This window comes from Pleurodeles waltl, chromosome 6 (assembly GCF_031143425.1).
Source record: "Pleurodeles waltl isolate 20211129_DDA chromosome 6, aPleWal1.hap1.20221129, whole genome shotgun sequence".
Lineage (NCBI taxonomy): Eukaryota > Metazoa > Chordata > Amphibia > Caudata > Salamandridae > Pleurodeles > Pleurodeles waltl.
In genome coordinates, this window is record NC_090445.1 from 144487509 (window position 1) to 144504519 (window position 17011).

Genomic DNA, 17011 nt, shown 5'->3' on the forward strand with positions numbered 1-17011 from the left:
CAGAAGAGCGGTGCTTGAGACGGCGGGGCCCAGCGGAGCGGTGCTTGACAGGAAGGGCCCAGCGGAGCGGTGCTTAAGACGGCGGGGCCCAGCGGAGCGGTGCTTGACAGGAGGGCCCAGCGGAGCGGTCCTTGAGATGAGGGCCCAGCGGAGCGGTGCTTGACAGGAGGGCCCAGCGGAGCGGTGCTTAACAGGCGGGGCCCTGTTCAGCGGTGCTTCTCACAGCGGACCCTGACCAGCGGTGCTCCTCACGGCGGGGCCCTGTTCAGCGGTGCCTTTCTTCACGGCGTGGCCCTGTTCAGCGGTGCCTTTCTTCACGGCGGGGCCCTGTTCAGCGGTGCCTTTCTTCACGGCGGGGCCCTGTTCAGCGGTGCCTTTCTTCACGGCGGGGCCCTGTTCAGCGGTGCCTTTCTTCACGGCGGGGCCCTGTTCAGCGGTGCCTTTCTTCACGGCGGGGCCCTGTTCAGCGGTGCCTGTCTTCACGGAGGGGCCCTGTTCAGCGGTGCCTTTCTTCACGGCGGGGCCCTGTTCAGCGGTGCCTGTCTTCTCTATCAAGGGAGCCAGACCTGGCCAGGACTCCCTGCTTAGTCGCCCTCCGACCGTGCAGTTGCTGGACCCTCCTGTGACGGAGTCCTGGGCCCGTGGGTGTCCTCCGTCACACCCGGGATGGGGCTTGTGGGGCCCTCCTGGTCCGCGCCCCTGCTGGCTGACTTCTCCGCCCTGCTGCCCTTGCCCTCCTTCGATGAGGCTCTCTGGCCCTTGCCTCCCCTTGATGTTGTGGCAGGTGACGGGCCACGACTTTGCTCCTTGGGGGCAGCCGTGTCAGCCTTCTCACGGCGGGCCTTGGTCTTACGGGTTCTCTTTCCAGGGGGGGGGGGGCTGGCTGTCCCCTTGCTGCTGGCCGATGTATCGGTGCTGGGAAAGGGTGGACTCCAAAACCCGTGCACAATGGTCAGACTTGATGCTGGGCTGGTGGTGGCTGAGGTGCTCTTCGGACTCTTACCAGATGGAGGGGGTGGGTCAGGTGGTGCAAAGAGGTCAAGTTTGGAGAGGAAAAGTTTTTTAGGAGAAATGGGAAGGGTAGGTGCAGTGGGTATGGGAGTGGAGGGAGAGGATGTGGTTGTAGGAGAGTCAGGTGTGCTGTCTATGGGTGCAGGTGCTTGTGACGTAGACTGTCGTGTGGTGGTTGGCTGTTGTGCGGGTGGCTGCCTGCGTTTGTGTGTTTTGGAAGAGGGTGTGACAGACACAGTGGGAGAGGACACAGGGGACGTGTAAATGGCAGTGGGGGTGGTGACTGCACGTGTGCGGACTGTCCTGGAGGGTGTGCTGGTGATGGAAGTACTGGCTGATGGTGGTGTGCATGCAGGTGTGAGTGGAGACGTCACAGGGAGGGAGGAGGGAGACGAGGAGGAGGGGGACACAGAGGTGGTAGTGACTGTTGCCATGTCTGCATGTGGATGTTGTTTGTGTGAATGCTTGTTGGATCTGTGGTGCTTATGTCTGGATGAGCTGCCCTGGGGTGTTGAGGTGTGTGCAGGCTGGTCTGATGGTGTGGATGGGATAGGCTGAGGAACAGGAGACTGGGAGACGGTGGAGGCAGTTAGAAGAGGGAGGCTGGAAACAGGGACAATGGCTGCCGTCAGTGCTGAGGCCAGAGCATTGAGCGATCGTTGATGGGCAGCCTGACCCGAATGAATGCCCTCCAGGTATGCATTGCTCCGATGCACCTCCCTCTCTACCCCCTGGATGGCATTCAAAAGGGTAGACTGCCCAACAATGATGGTCTGTAGGAGGTCAATGACCTCCTCACTGAGGGCAGCAGGGGTAACTGGGGCAGGGCCTGAGGTGCCTGGGGCGAAGGAGATGCCCGCCTTCTTGGGCGAGCGGGCACGGAGCGAAGGCTGAGGGGCTGCTGGGAGGGCAGAGCTGGTGCGCTGGGTGGCGGCTGTACCTGTTGAGGTGGGGGGCACGGATGTTGCCGCCACCGCTAGGGAGCTCCCTGCCGAGGACTTGTCAGTGTCGCTGGTGTCACCACGGGTCCCCGTTGTGGAGCTCCCCTCGCCCTCCGTATCACTGGTGACCTCGGTGTCTGTAGCATGGCCCACCGGGGCCTTGTGAGTTGCAGCTCCCTCGTGCTAAGATGCCAATTCTCCTCCGCCTGATGATGCTAATGCACACATGCACAAGAAGATAAAGAAAAAGGGTGGGGGGGAGAAATAAAGACAGGTTGAGTGCATGCATTGCCAACACCGTTGTCGGAGAGGACAGACACAGGAGCCTCCTGCACTACGCCGCGCAATCGGGGTACACTACTCAATACTTGTGACTAGGACTACAGGTCTATGGACAACAAATGCACACATGGGTGAGGCTGGACCATGGATTACTGTACTTGGCACCCTACAGAGGTTGGGGGCGGGGGCACAGGGCCATGCCTAAAGGAGGGGACTACACTACAGAAAGCGCCCTGGCCTAATGTCACCCACAGCCCTCCTCCCCCACCCAGACACCTCCACTGCGCGTAAATATAGCAGAATGTGCTGGTACTCACCCCCTTGTGTCTGCTGTGAAGTCCTCACGCGCCCATCCAAATCGGGGTAGGCCACCGCCAGGATCCGGGACATCAGGGGGGTCAATGTACGACTGGCACCCCTCCTACGTTGGGAGGCCATCCCCAGCAGTGACTCGGCGGTCTTCCTGGTCCCGCGGCAGATGTCCTCCCACCTCTTTCGGCAGTGGGTGCCCCGTCAGTTGTGGACCCCCAGGGCCCGGACTTCCTTGGCGATGGCACGCCAAATGTCGACTTTCTGATGGGCGCTGACCTATTTGACATGTACAGGGTTAGAAAGGAAAAATCAACTTTTTTCTGCATGTTAGATGGGATTGCCCCTCCCTCCCCAACCTTGCCATGTGGCACATGCTCTCATCTGTCGTGCCTTGCACTCCTCATTCGCTCCCCACCCCACCATCTTACATCCCCCATACACAACCCAGGCATAGCCCATTCAACGTGCACCCAGTGTACTTACCTGTTGGTCTGGAGGACCGTAGAGTAGCGCATACTGGGGCAGGACCCCATCCACAAGTTTCCCCAACTCTTCTGAAGTGAAGGCAGGGGCCCTTTCCCCAGTCGCAGCAGCCATTGTCTCTTCCAGACCGAGGTCACAGCAGCACTTGCAGTATAGGTCCTCTCCTGTGGATGATCAGGTCTCGAATGATTAAGCAGATAGAAAATGGCGGTCACGCCTGCGGCGGTGCGTACCGCCACGGTGCGTGCCGCGACCGCCGGCGCACATCGTCATTGGCTCCTGAGACCCATAGGGTTCAATGTTAACCAATGCGCCTTCGCCCTTCCACTGCCTACCGCCACGGTGTGCCACGCCAGCGCGTTGACCTCACATCCCACTGTCACACTTCTCAGGTCAGGCAGCCGCCATTACAAGGGCCCACATGGCTTAATTACTACTGCGTCACACAGGCCTAGGCCTTGCATTGCCACTCATACAAGCCTTTCAATGCATAGCGATTCGTGTACTGTGCAACCTGTGTGAACGTACCTGTGGGTTGCTTGACTCTGTACTCCATGTTGTCCTTCCTAGGCACCGTCCGCTGGGACTTGCGAGGAGAAGGATGAATCCTCCTGTGTACCGACCGCTGGTGGACCTGTCGACAATGGAAGAACAACATATTATTCTTCGATACCGACTTGACCGAGCCACTATACATGAACTGTGTGTCCATCTGGAGCCAGACCTGATGTCCCCCATCCGCCAACCCACAGGAATTCCCCCTCTGGTGCAGGTTCTGTCAGTACTCCATTTTTTGGCAAGTGGGTCTTTTCAGACAACAGTGGCCATGTCATCAGGGATGTCTCAGCCTATGTTTTCCAAGGTGTTGTCCAGAGTGTTGTCTGCCCTGATGAAATACATGCGGAGCTACATTGTTTTCGCTGAGGAGGGTGAATTGGCCACTGTGAAGGGTGATTTCTATGCCCTTGGACATATCCCCAACATCATTGGTGCCATTGATGGGACCCATGTGGCTTTAGTACCCCCAAAAGACAATGAGCAGGTGTACAGAAATAGAAAAAATTACCATTCTATGAATGTCCAGGTGGTCTGTTTGGCTGACCAGTACATCTCCCATCTAAATGCCAAGTTCCCTGGGTCAGTGCATGACGCGTATATCATGCGAAATAGCAGCATCCCTTATTTGATGGAACAGCTACAGAGACACCGTGTGTGGCTAATAGGTGACTCTGGTTACCCTAACCTGCCTTGGCTATTGACCCCAGTGAGGAATCCCAGGACAAGGGCAGAGGAACGGTACAATGAGGCCCATGGGCGAACTAGGAGGATTATAGAACGGACCTTCGGGCTCCTGAAGGCCAGGTTTAGGTGCCTGCATATGACAGGTGGATCCCTAATGTACTCACCAAAGAAGGTGTGTCATATCATCGTGGCCTGCTGCATGCTTCACAATCTTGCATTGCGACGGCAGGTGCCTTTCCTGCAGGAGGATGGTCCAGATGGTGGTGTTGTAGCAGCTGTGGAGCCTGTGGAGAGTGAAGAGGAGGAAGACGACGGGGACGACACGGACAACAGGGATACAGTTATACAACAGTATTTTCAGTAGCACACAGGTAAGAATCACCCACGCCATTTTACATTTACTTACAGTCCCTGCCTCTCTACTGTCTGTGTTTCCCCCCAGTTCCTTTTAACTGATTTTTGACTTTCCCTTCCCTTTTCAGAGCTGTATGACCCACAGCGTGACTTCTGCTTTGTTTGCCCATGGACTAATGCTTATTGACATTGGTATGTTGTCATCACAATGTAACTGAACATTATTGCACCGTTATGTGTAATACATTTGTTAAGAATAGAAGCAGACTCCTGATTTTTGTAGTGCAATTGGTGATTTATTTTAAGTGCTGCATATAGGTCCATGATAGTTAAACGGTGATGGGTGGGGGTGGAGTAATGTCCATGGCAGAGTCCAGTTCTCAGTCTCACAGGTGCATTGTCCAAATGCCTGTGGAAGGATGGAGCAGGGGCTGTTTAAGGTTTGACAGGGTGACAATGTGGGACAGTGGGATGACATCAGGGGGTATCTCATGCTGGCGGTGGTCTTAGCATCCTACTCTGTCTTCTTGTGTGATCTCAGGTTCCGCTTGCGGGGTGGTTGATCTTCAGCAGGAGGTGGAGTTCTGGTGGCCTGTCGTTGTGTGGGGGCCTCCTGTCCACTAGCGCCAGCGGAGGTTCGTGGTCCGGGCTAGTGACAGGGGCCCTTTGGGGTGCCATATGGTCCCGCAATGTGGTGACTATCTGGTTGAGGGCCAGAACGATGGTCCCCATTGCGGAACCGATGTTCCTGAGTTCGTCTCTGAACCCCATGTACCGTTCCTCCTGCTGTGCCTGGATTTCCTGGAACCTGGCCAGTACCGTCGCCATCGTCTCCTGGGAGTGGTGGTATGCTCCCATGATGGTGGTGAGGGCCTCTTGGAGAGTGGGTTCCCTGGGCCGGTCCCCCCCCTCTCGCACAGCAGCCCTCCCAGTTCCCCTGTTTCCCCGGGCCTCTGTCCCCTGGAAGGTGTGCCCACTACCACTGCCCCCAGGTCCCTGTTGTTGTTGGGGTGGTGGGTCAGCCCGGGTGCCCTGTAGTGGCGGACACACCGCTGATTGACGCGTCCTGGAGACAGAGGCATGGGCCCGCTGGGTGGGAGCTGTGCTGGTATTCCCAGAGGGGGTTGGGTCTGCTGTGGCCTGTGTCTGTGTGTGGGGAACCGACTGTCCAGAGGTCCCCGATGGTCCGGGCTGCTCACCAGGTTCGAGGTCGACAGAGCTGCTGTCATCACTGGGGGCCTGTTCTGGGGGTGGGATGGACAAATCTGGACCCTCCTGGCCGGTGTGTTGGCGTTCGGGCCCTGCAGGGGTGAAAGAGTATGGTTATTGCTTCAGTGTGCCATGGTGTGCGATTTGTGGGTGCCCTTGTCCCCCAGTGCTGGCATTCCCTTGTGGGAGGAGTTATGAGGGTGGTTTGTGGGGGGGGGATGGGTATGTGCAGTGGTCATCCTTAGGTGATGGGTGTCCATGGTTTGTGTTGGCATTCAGGGATTGGTGTTGTGTTGGGTGGGTTGTGCTGGTGAGACATTGGCAGGGAGGATGTGTGCTGAGGAGTTGGGGGTGAGGGTGGGGGTGTGGGTGGGCATGCTGGTGGGTCGGTGGGTGAAGTAGTTGAGATTAGACTTACCAGAGTCCATTCCTCCGCCTACTCCAGCGAGGCCCTCAGGATGCAGGATGTTCAAGACCTCTTGCTCCCATGCTGTGAATTCGGGTGGAGTGGGTGGGGGTCCGCCGCCAGTCTTCTGCACAGCGATGTTGTGTCTTGACACCATCGACCGCACCTTCCCCCGTATGTCATTCCAGTGCTTTCGGATGTCTTCCCGATTTCTGGGATGCTGTCCCACAGCGTTGACCCTGTCGACGATCCTTTGCCATAGCTCCACCTTCCTGGCTATTGTGGTGTGCTGCACCTGTGTGCCGAAGAGCTGGGGCTCTACCCTAATTATTTCCTCCACCATGACCCTGAGTTCTTGGTCCGAGAACCTGGGGTGTCTTTGGGGTGCCATGGGGTGGTGTGGATGAGGTGTGGGGTGGTGTTTGTGGTGATGTGAGTGGTGGTTTGTGGTGATGTGTGCGTAGATGTGGTGTTGGTGATGATGTTGGGTTCCTGTGTGTGTTGTGGTTTGCGTTCCCTGTGCTCTCTCTCTGTGTATTGCGCCTTGTCTCTGAATTTCGATTTGGGGGGGTTTGTGGGTAATGTGGGTGTGTGTTTTATATGGTGATGGGTGTGTGGGAGTGTTGTGTGTATGTGTATCAGGTGTGTGTATTTTGAATTGTCCAATGTGGCTGTGTTTTGTATGGGTGTGTGTATTTTGACCGCGGCGGTGTGTACCGCCAATGGAATACCGCGGTTGAAAGACCGCCGCGTGGATTCGTGGGTCGTAATGGCATGGGCGTGTTTGTGTTGGCGTGACGGTGGAGGTTTGGTCATCTCCAGTTTATCGCTGACCGCTGATGAGGCGGCCTTCCGTGGATGTCGGGTTTTCGGCGGTTTGGCAGTTGTGGGTCAGAATGACCGTGGCGGTTTACCGCGGCCGCGGCGGTAGAATGGCGGTCTTCTGACCGGCGGTAAGAGCCTTTTACCGCCGAGGTCAGAATGACCCCCTAAATGTGCCCATTGTGTATAAGCCAAAGTTACCATCTTTTCAGGAGTGAGCCCGTGCACTTTAGCACTGGTTAGGACTGGTAAGGTATGCAGAGTCCTAAGGCCAAAAAAACCGTAATCAGAAAAAATAAGAGAAAAGCTAAATGTTTTTGGGGGGCTCCCTAAGACTGACAGGTCTAACAGAAAATCTTCAGCATATTGATGAACCTACTTTAACAGAGGATAATATGACATATGTGATTGTTATTATTATTATTATTATTATTATTATTATTACTGCTACTACTATTATAAAACAGCAATGATAACTTGGCACGTTTTGTAGTGTTTGCAAATATAATATGTCATTATTACAGAACTTCATGGTGACATGTTTAGCAATCTAGATTGGATAGAGTGCTGAATCAATCATGTAGTGAATAAACTGAACAGATGATTTTAACATTTTTCTTATAAACATACTGTGTACAGCATAGTTATTGATGAGCTGGAGATGTTTCTGAAATCTGCCCAGTAGACCTTGCTGGTTTTTAGACAAAATACCAGAGTAAAAAATATTGTATCAAGAACAGCGAGGACAAAAGTATTGTAAAGATATGTTTCTATAGGTAAATATACTTTTACGTTATATAAATCCACATATACAGACCTTGACAATAGATACACATATATATTCAAGGTACAAGATGTGGAGTTATCAATAGTAAATCTATACTTACCTATTTGCACTTACCTTCTCGATATTTTTGTCCTTGATATTTCTGACACAATATTCTGTCTACGCCAGTGCTTATTTGAGATGGTGGTTTCTGGTGCTCGGCACCAGCACTTAATTGCCAACACCAGCACCTGACAGCTGCCACGTGGTGGTGCTGTTTTTTGAAAATTAAAGATGAGCAGAGACAGTTGTTTACTTATTCAATATACATTGTAAACAACTAATACCTGCCACCCAGGCCATTCTTATAGCTTTAGGGTACTTAAACAATATAAATTGTCACATTTGTAGTATGTGATGGTTAGGAGTTTTGAAGGTACTCCAATTTGCAGTCATGACAGTGACTATGCGGTGCAAGCTGTGGTGGCCTCCTGATGAGGGTCCTGACACTTTTTTTTTTTTTTTTTACAAATGAAGCATTGGTTCAAGGTTGTTGGAGCCGTCTGTCCTGAGGCTATAGTCAAGAAGCCAGCCAACTAGCCCTTGGAGTCACCTTGAAGTCCTGGGTTCATCAGATGCAGGTTCAGTCCTTCTCATCCAGGTAAGAGGACAGCAGGCAGCAGGTCAGCACAGCTGGGCAGCATATTGGCAGCCATTTTCAGCAGCACAGCACTCCTTCTTCCTAGCAGAGTGTACACAGGTCCAGAAGTGTACTGAAGAGGTGGTGTCTGATGTCCAATATTTATACCTGGTGCACTTCCTCTTGAAGTGCACAGGTTTCCTGCCTTCCCTGGATCCAGACTAACTATAGAGGTATGCAGCCCTTTGTGTAGAGACAGGACACAGCCTATTCACGTGTAAGTAGGTCTATGCCCAACTTCACCCTCCTATCCTGCCAGTGATGGCCCATCCATGCACACCTAAGATGTCTATTGTTGTGGCTGTCTAGGAGAAAAACACAAAGTCGAACTGTCAGCTAAACACAGTCATGTGACCCATAGACAGGCTGCAGGCTCTAAATGGCTAAGGCAGGAAAATTTCAACTTCCTAAAAGTGACATTTTCAAAATGTATTGTAAAATCTGACTTTATTGTGAGAGAGGACTTTTCATTACAATTCAGAAGACACCAAACATGCGCTAGTCTGCTCCAATTTGGAAATTCTCACTAAATGTAATAAAGTAATTCCACAGTAAGCCTATGGGAGAGATAGACCTTGCTGTAATGAAAAACAAGTTTAAGATTTTTTCACTACCAGGGAATATAAAACTTAAACGCTACATGCCCAATGTTTTAAATACATTGCACTCTACCCTCTGGTCTGTCCAGCACCTGCCCTGGGGTTGACTTAAATGTATTAAAAGGGAAGACTTGGGCCTGGCAAAAGGTTTATTTTGCCAGATTGACATGGCAGTATGAAAATGCACTTGCAGGCTGTAATGGCAGGCCTGTGACACATTTGAAAGGCTACTCAAGTGGGTGGCACAATGAGGGTTGAAGGTCCACTAATAACATTTAATTTACAGGTCCTAGGTACATGTAGTACCACTTTACTAGGGACTTACAAGTAAATTAAATGTGCCCATTGGGTATAAGCCAATGTTACCATCTTTTTAGGTGTGAGTACATGCACTTTAGCACTGGGTAGGAGTGGTAAAGTGTGCAGAGTCCTAAGGCCAGCAAAAACGAGATCAGCAAAAATAAGAGGAATGCAAAATGTTTGGGTGGGCACCCTAAGGCTGACATGTCTAACATAAACTCTTCAGCATATTGATGAACCTACTTCAACAGAGAATAATGTGCCATGTATCATCATCATCATTATTATTATTATTATTGTGAGTCAATTGAACAGATGATTTTTTCATGTTTATTTATTGATTTTTCAATGTTATTTAAGACATTACAATATATTCTATTACTGAGCAAATTACCATCATCGCAAACAGTATTTATGTTCATATAATTGGATATTGTGTTGCCGGAAGTCTCCTAAAACGTGTCTCCTAATATAAGATTGTAACCATTTCTATATTCAGCAACAGAACAAGTATGAAAAAAAAATGAAGCATTAGATTACATTTGTGGGATTATTTATGTTGTAGTGGTAAGGAATCTTTGCTGTTGTTAATGCAGTATGTAGCATCTAGGAACAGGGGTTTTGCAGGAGGTGCCCAGCATATTCATTTGTGGTACATGCAGAGGACGTAGCATTACATATGTCGGTGTGCGACTTACTTGTCAGGGAGGGTGTAAATCATTTTTGGCCTCTACATTGAGTACCAGAAGATCCCAGCATTCCCCTCCTTTATCAGTGATACCGCGATCATGGAGCCAACGGATATGATGTGCTTCCTTTTTGGCCCAAGTTAACAGATCTTTTAGCCACTGGGGTATGGCCGAAGGGGGCGGGAACTTTCATGCCACAGCTATCGTACGTTTAAATAATACAAAAGCTAGATCAATAAATCTGTGAAGGTATATCACCCTTTTTACGAGGACGAATGCCTAAAAGACAAGAGGTAGGTGTTAAAGGGAGGGGACGCGTGGTCAGTTCCGATACTAGTGCTATAACTGCGTGCCAGGCCGTTTGTAACATGGGGCAGTCCCATAGCATGTGATAAAGTCCTGCTCGGGGTAAGGTGCAGCGTGGGCAACCTGGTTTATATATGGGATACATACATTGGATGCAATGGGGGTCCAAATAAGCGTGATGTATATAGTTAAATTGTGTAAATCTGAATCTACAGTTTAAGGATATCCCCTTTACGGTCTGTAGAGCCCCCTTCCATTTCACGTCAGTTAGTGGTTGTGGTAATGCCATGTTCCATTTCTCGTGCACAGTCTGCATAAGGTTGGCTTCAGCTTTATGTAGAGCTGCGTATAAAGTGGTAATGGCGACATATGTGCCCCTGGTCAGCAAGCTAGTGTGTAGTGTCTGGGACCTAGGTGGCTCTGCATCCAACGTTCCACAGAGGCCGCACATGCCCTGCAATATGACATAATAAGTGAGAAATTGTCCAAGAGTAACATTGTAACCGGTGATAAGGTCCTGGAACGTCAGAAGTGTGCCCTCTTAGAATAAATTTCCCAAGCGGTGATCCCTTTTTCAGTCCATTGGTCACAGTCAGTAGCTCGTGTTTTCTGTGTTATCCCGGGTATTTCCCAAATGGATATTTCTGGTGAGTATGGGATGTGTGGGCTCTAAAGATGTATGAAATGGTGCCAGCATATGTTTGCTACCTTCATTAGCTGTGTCATTGTATTACCAGGGCCACTTGAGTCTGTTAACCAAGTGCACACCGCAACAGTCCCCAGTCGGGCTTGTATAGTGTGCAATTCCGGACATGTTTGCGAAAACAACTAGGTCATTGGCCATTGCAATTGTGCCGCTGTGTAGTATAGCTAAAAATTTGGGGCACCCAACCCCCCCATCATTGGTCTTTGGAGTCTGAATAGGGCTCGCATGCATCATCCGTCTACCCAGATCAAATCAAGTAGCAGGCTATCAAACACCTTAAAGAAGGCGCGCAGTACTATTACTGGTAATGCTGAAAATAGATAAAGCAATCTGGGTAGAATTAACATCTTGGATATTGCCACACGGCTAAGCGGTGAGAGTGGCAAAGAACACCAGAAAGAGAGGAAATTTCAGAGATTTGCAACCGTCTTGTATAAATTACCATCGAGAAGATCACGCGTTGCATGACAAACATTTACTCCTAAGTACTCGAAGGAGTCATAATTCCACTGCAAGTGTGAGTCAGCCGCAATCATTCTGCTGGTGGGAGGGCGTGGGCCTAATGGGAATTCTCATGACTTGGGCCAATTAACCCATAGACCTGAGGCCTCCCCGAAGGCCTCCAGGAGCTGTTTTAGCTCCTGCAGTGAGGTTCATGCATCCCTGAGGTGAATAAGAGTATCATCCGCATAGAGAGACACAACGTTGTGTCGCCACAAGTCCATTATACCAGAGGTCTCAGTGGGAGCGTGCAGATAACATGCAAGGGGTTCCACGGCGAAGGTAAAGAGAAGCAGCAAGAGTGGGCACCCCTGACGCATCCCCCTCTGTACATTAAAACAATTAGAAATCACTGGACCTGTCTTTACCCTGGCTAGCGGTTCTATATATCTAACGTGGTAATCCATCGCAGAAATCACAGTCCGAATGTCATGAATTCGAGACTTGCAAAGAGGAAATCCCATCACAGGGTATCAAAGGCTTTTTCTATATCTAAGGAAACTGCCACTTGGTATAGGTCATCAGGTGGAGTATTATGCATGATATGCAATAGGCACCGTATGTTGAGAAAAGTACTTCAGCCCAGAATGAAGCCGGATTGATCATGATGTCCGCATTACAGGAAGTAATTGGTTTGCCAGGATCTTCCCCAATATCTTGCAATCCAGATTTAGCAAAGATAGGTGTCGATATGACCTGATATCTAGTGGATCTTGCCCAGGTTTCGGCAGTACCACTATTAAGGACGTGCGTAGGGATACTGGTAGACGGCCCCGTTCAAATGCCTCCTGAAATACTTCCAAGAGACGCAGCATGATAACAGTGGAGTAAGTGGCGTAGTATTCAATTGGTAGGCCATCTGCACCCAGCGTTTTGTTAAGAGCAATTTGTGAAATTACTTCTTTGATCTCATCAAGCTGAATGGGTTCCTCCATAGTATCCCATTTGGTACTGGTGAGTTTAGAAAGGGATATTACACTTAAAAATTCCTGCACACAGCTCAAATTTGGGTTAGCCAGTTTCTCATAGAGCTTTTGATAATAATCTTGGAAAGCATCATTAATAGCCATTTGCGAAGTAACTATCCTGCCATCAGCTAGTCTAAGTGCCATAGCCGGGGCACTAAGGTGTTCTTCCCTAAGTAGTCAGGCAAGCAATCTGCCCAAGCAATCTCCCTGAGCATGTTGTAGGGCCATCTGAGTGCAAAAGTCGTGATAACCCAGGGTGGATTCCGCCTAACCACGGAGAAGACAATTTGTCGAAGCTGTGAAGGCGACATAGTGCGCCCGTGACCTGCACTTCTGCTTGAAGCAGGTCTCGCTCCGCCTCAGAAAGGTCACGTATTAACTGTCTTCGGACTCCCCCAGGTGGTCATCATACAGTGGCCCCGGATCATCACCTTCTGGGCCTCCCACTCTGTGGCACGAGAAGAAGCTGAGCCATCATTTGTTTCGAAGAAGTGTTGGATGCACTGCAATAGTGCATCACGAAATGGGGTGTCCAAAACAGCCTCAGTTTGGAGGCGCCAGTTGGGGATGATGGGGCGTAGTGTTCCCCAAGATAAAAACGCCACTAGAGGATTATGGTCTGGGTGTGCTTGTGCTAGGTACTCTGACCGATCCAGAAGAGGCCCAAAGTGGATGGTGCCAAAAGGATGTCAATCCTGGTATGCAGGTTAGGGACGGTGAGTAGAACGAATACTCACAATCCTGTGGATGACCCAGGAGCCATACATCACAAAGACCCATGTGGGTACTCCATCTTCTGAAGTGGTGAGAGATGAGGTTGCTTGCGGCAGTAGCCAGTGGAGGATTGGAATGGTCTAAATGCAGATCCAGGATGCAATTAAAGTCACCGCCCCAGATCGCTGGAGTTAGTGGGTCTCAGAAGAGCGCAGGTGTTAGAGAATCTGAGAAGTGTGTTTGGGCATCATTAGGTGCATGTATTGCTGCAAGGTTGAGGGGAGCCCCATCCAGTCGACCCTCCAGAATGACCCACCGGCCTTCCGAATCTACCTTTTGAGTGGTAAATGCTAAGTGGACCCCTGGGGCCACCCATATGAGAACTCCCTTAGTGTATGTGTGTTAATAGCACCATATGTTTGCCCTCGCCACCTAGATCGCAATCACTCCAGCTCCGTGGCCGTAAGGTGTGTTTCCTGGAGCATTGCAATGTGAACCGACGGTGCTTAAGATATGAGTATACTCTGTGGCGCTGAATAAGGGATGCCATGCCCCGCACATTCCAGGTCAAAATTCGATATTGTGGGGTATGCTTCGATGAGAATGTGCTACACATCGTGTCCAATGTAATGATTGAAAAAAATACCCACTGAGCTACCAGGTGCACCCTGACCCCCACAATTCTCCCTTCTCATACAGGAGATGTCTTTGCCTAGTCATCCACCATGTTAATGTCTCATGTGTAAAGCAACAACTCTGTGCACTACAATATGGTGCAAAACATTGTATAACAAGCATATAAATCGAAAAACACCCCAACTGTAGTAACAATCCCGCCACGGCCAAAACCATGTGGTATGCCGCCCAATATGCAGAACCATGCACAAAATAACTTTGCAGTGATATCTCAGTGAATAACGTATCCAGTTAGGCATAGCGTAGTGGGAGTGGCTTGCGAGTGCATTCTAGGGCACCCTTCTATGGCCCGGATCCTATTATGGAAAAGTCCCAAAGAAAATCAACATCCATTAGGAGGCCCTGCCTGTAGTTGAGAGGCACACATGAAGCAGCTGCAGTCGAATACTAGGATATGCCATATAGGAAATGCAAAATCAGATAAAACCATCTGCAGAGCTGAGGGTAACGTAGCGGACCCCATTGCTGCAGACCGGAGAGGCCTCCAATTCACAGGTCTCGGATCCAGATGTTCTCATGTTATCCAAATGAAGAGCAGAAAAAGAGTTTGTTTGATGCTGTGACACTGCCTCAACTGCTTGGGCTTGATCCGCAGCTGCTTGATCACGATCAGGACGGCACCGTGGGGCCTTCCTGCGATGTTGCCTTGCTTTAGGCGTCACCCATGTGTCTGTCTCCTCCTCTGTCCCAGGTGTCGCAGCAAGCCCCTTGGCGTGCAACCAAGTCCACACATCCTCCAGTGATTGAAATACATGAGTCTTTTTATTGTCTATGATTTTAAGCTTCACTAGGAACAGGAGCGCATATTTGATTTGCAGTTCATGCAACCATTGTTTAACTTTTGTGTAAGAGCTACGTCTGCGCTGCACTTCCATGATGTAGTCTGGGTAGGCAGGGATCATGCCGTTTTTGAAGGGCCAAGGGCCCTTTGTGTGGAAGAAATGGAGGATGAGATCACGGTCGTGAAAGTTCAATAGGCGGGCGATGGGAGGGCGTGGTGGTGCTCTTGCTCTGGGTGGGTGTCCCGGGATGTGGTGGACTCTTTCTATGGAACACAAGGGGGGCATCTTATCTTTCAGCACAGTATTCAAGAGCCACTCCTCTAGGAAAGTTTGGCACAGGGGAGCCCTGAACGTTCAGGGAAGCCAATAAATCGAATGTTGTTACGGCTTGAACGCCCCTCCGCATCTTCCGCCCCCTACAGTGCAAAGTGGATATTTCTTCTTGCATACTTGCTATTTTTTTTGCATATCTTGAAAAGTCGGTGGCAGAGTATGTGTGACTGATTCTGCTTGGGTGACCCTATCTGCCAACTTATGATGGTCCGTTCTTAATAAGTTCACCTCTAGGGATACTGAATCAATTTTGGCCTCCAGTGAGGTTTTGGTATCCAGTATGGCGTGTAGGTTCTTCTCGAATTTCTCAGAATGGTTGTTAAGCGTGGATTCAAGGTGTCAAAAGTGATCCACCTGTGACAGAGGGTCCGATGTGAGGCTGTTCCCTGTTTGCATTATGTCTCCTGCTGTTTTGGTGGGACGTGTTTTACCCATGTCGATGCGGGGGGATGGGCAATCATCAATATGATGTCTCCACTGGTTCATCGTCAAGTGGCTTACCCATTAGCCATGGGTGTGTTGAAGGAGTAGCTCTGCCCTACAATTCCCCAAATTATTGAAGCGAGCCCTCTAGGGCGTAGAAGTCAGGAGTCCACGTGGATGTATCATTTACAGTGCATCAGGACCAGTTCTATTATTTAGGGTGGCAAACAAATGATTGCAAATGTTGAAGTGCCCCCCGTCCCCTGTGTTATCTGAGTTACTACAGTGTTCCAGTCCTTATAAGAAATCTCTCGGTGAGGCTGCCAATTTTCTCATGGGCACCAGTAGAGCACTATGAATAATCCCTCAGCCACGCTGAGTTCACCCGGCAGTTTCAATGCCCTCATGTTCGCTTCGGCGTTTCACTGGAATCTCGCATCACATTCCCAAACAGGGGCCCCCAGTCATCTCGCAGGCCACGTGTTGCGTGCGTGGCAGCTATGAGTTACCGCTGCCAAAAGCGGTAGACAGTGTGTCGCATTCTGGAGCTGCAATTTTCAAAGGAGGTGCCGATGGGCACGCACTAACCTTCCCAGGGTGGAATGCCGCCCATTCTCCTTGGCCCACGCCACCCGCAGTCCGCAGCACCTCCCGTGTTCCAGCTCGAGTTCGCTGGTAGTCGGGTCTGCGGCACCGCGCCTCGCTGCGCAGCGCAGCCATGACCCATGGACTCACCTAGGGCGTCCGCTGACTTTCACAGAGGGCTGGGTCTTCCTTGTGGATCTGACGGGGGCCCCTCCTCATCACCCGCGGACTCCTTCAATCCTCGTAGCACTGACAGGCCGTGGTGCCATTACTGCAATCCTCGTGGCATCCGTGGCTCCGATTTAGGTGAGCCCCGTTACACCTTTGCGGGCTCGGTGGAGACTCTCCGAAGCGCTGTCGGAGCATCTGCAAATGTAGCTGGTCTTTGTGGTGAAGTTATGGGACACGACAGCAGTCTTAGAACAGGATATCTGCCGGTCCCAGCATAGAGCTCTTTAAGTTTAAAGAGCGTCCGACGCTGTCGCCATCTTGGCCACAGATGATTTTAACAATGTTTTTATAAATATACAGTGTACAGCGTAGTTATTGATGAGCTGTAGATGCTTCTGAAATCTGCCCAGAAGACCTAGCTGGTGTTCAGACAAAATACCAGAACCAAAAATATTGTGTCAAGAACATGGAGGACCAAAATATTGTGAAGGTAAATTTCTACAGGTAAGAATACTTTTACTATATATAACTCCACATATACAGACCTTGAAAATATATACATATATTCAAGGTACAGAGATGTGGAGTTAATAATAGTGAATCTATACTTACCTATTTGCACTTACCTTCTCGATATTTTTGTCCTCAATATTTCTGACACAATATTCAGTCTACGCAAATGCTTATTTGAGCAGGTGGTTTCCGGTGCT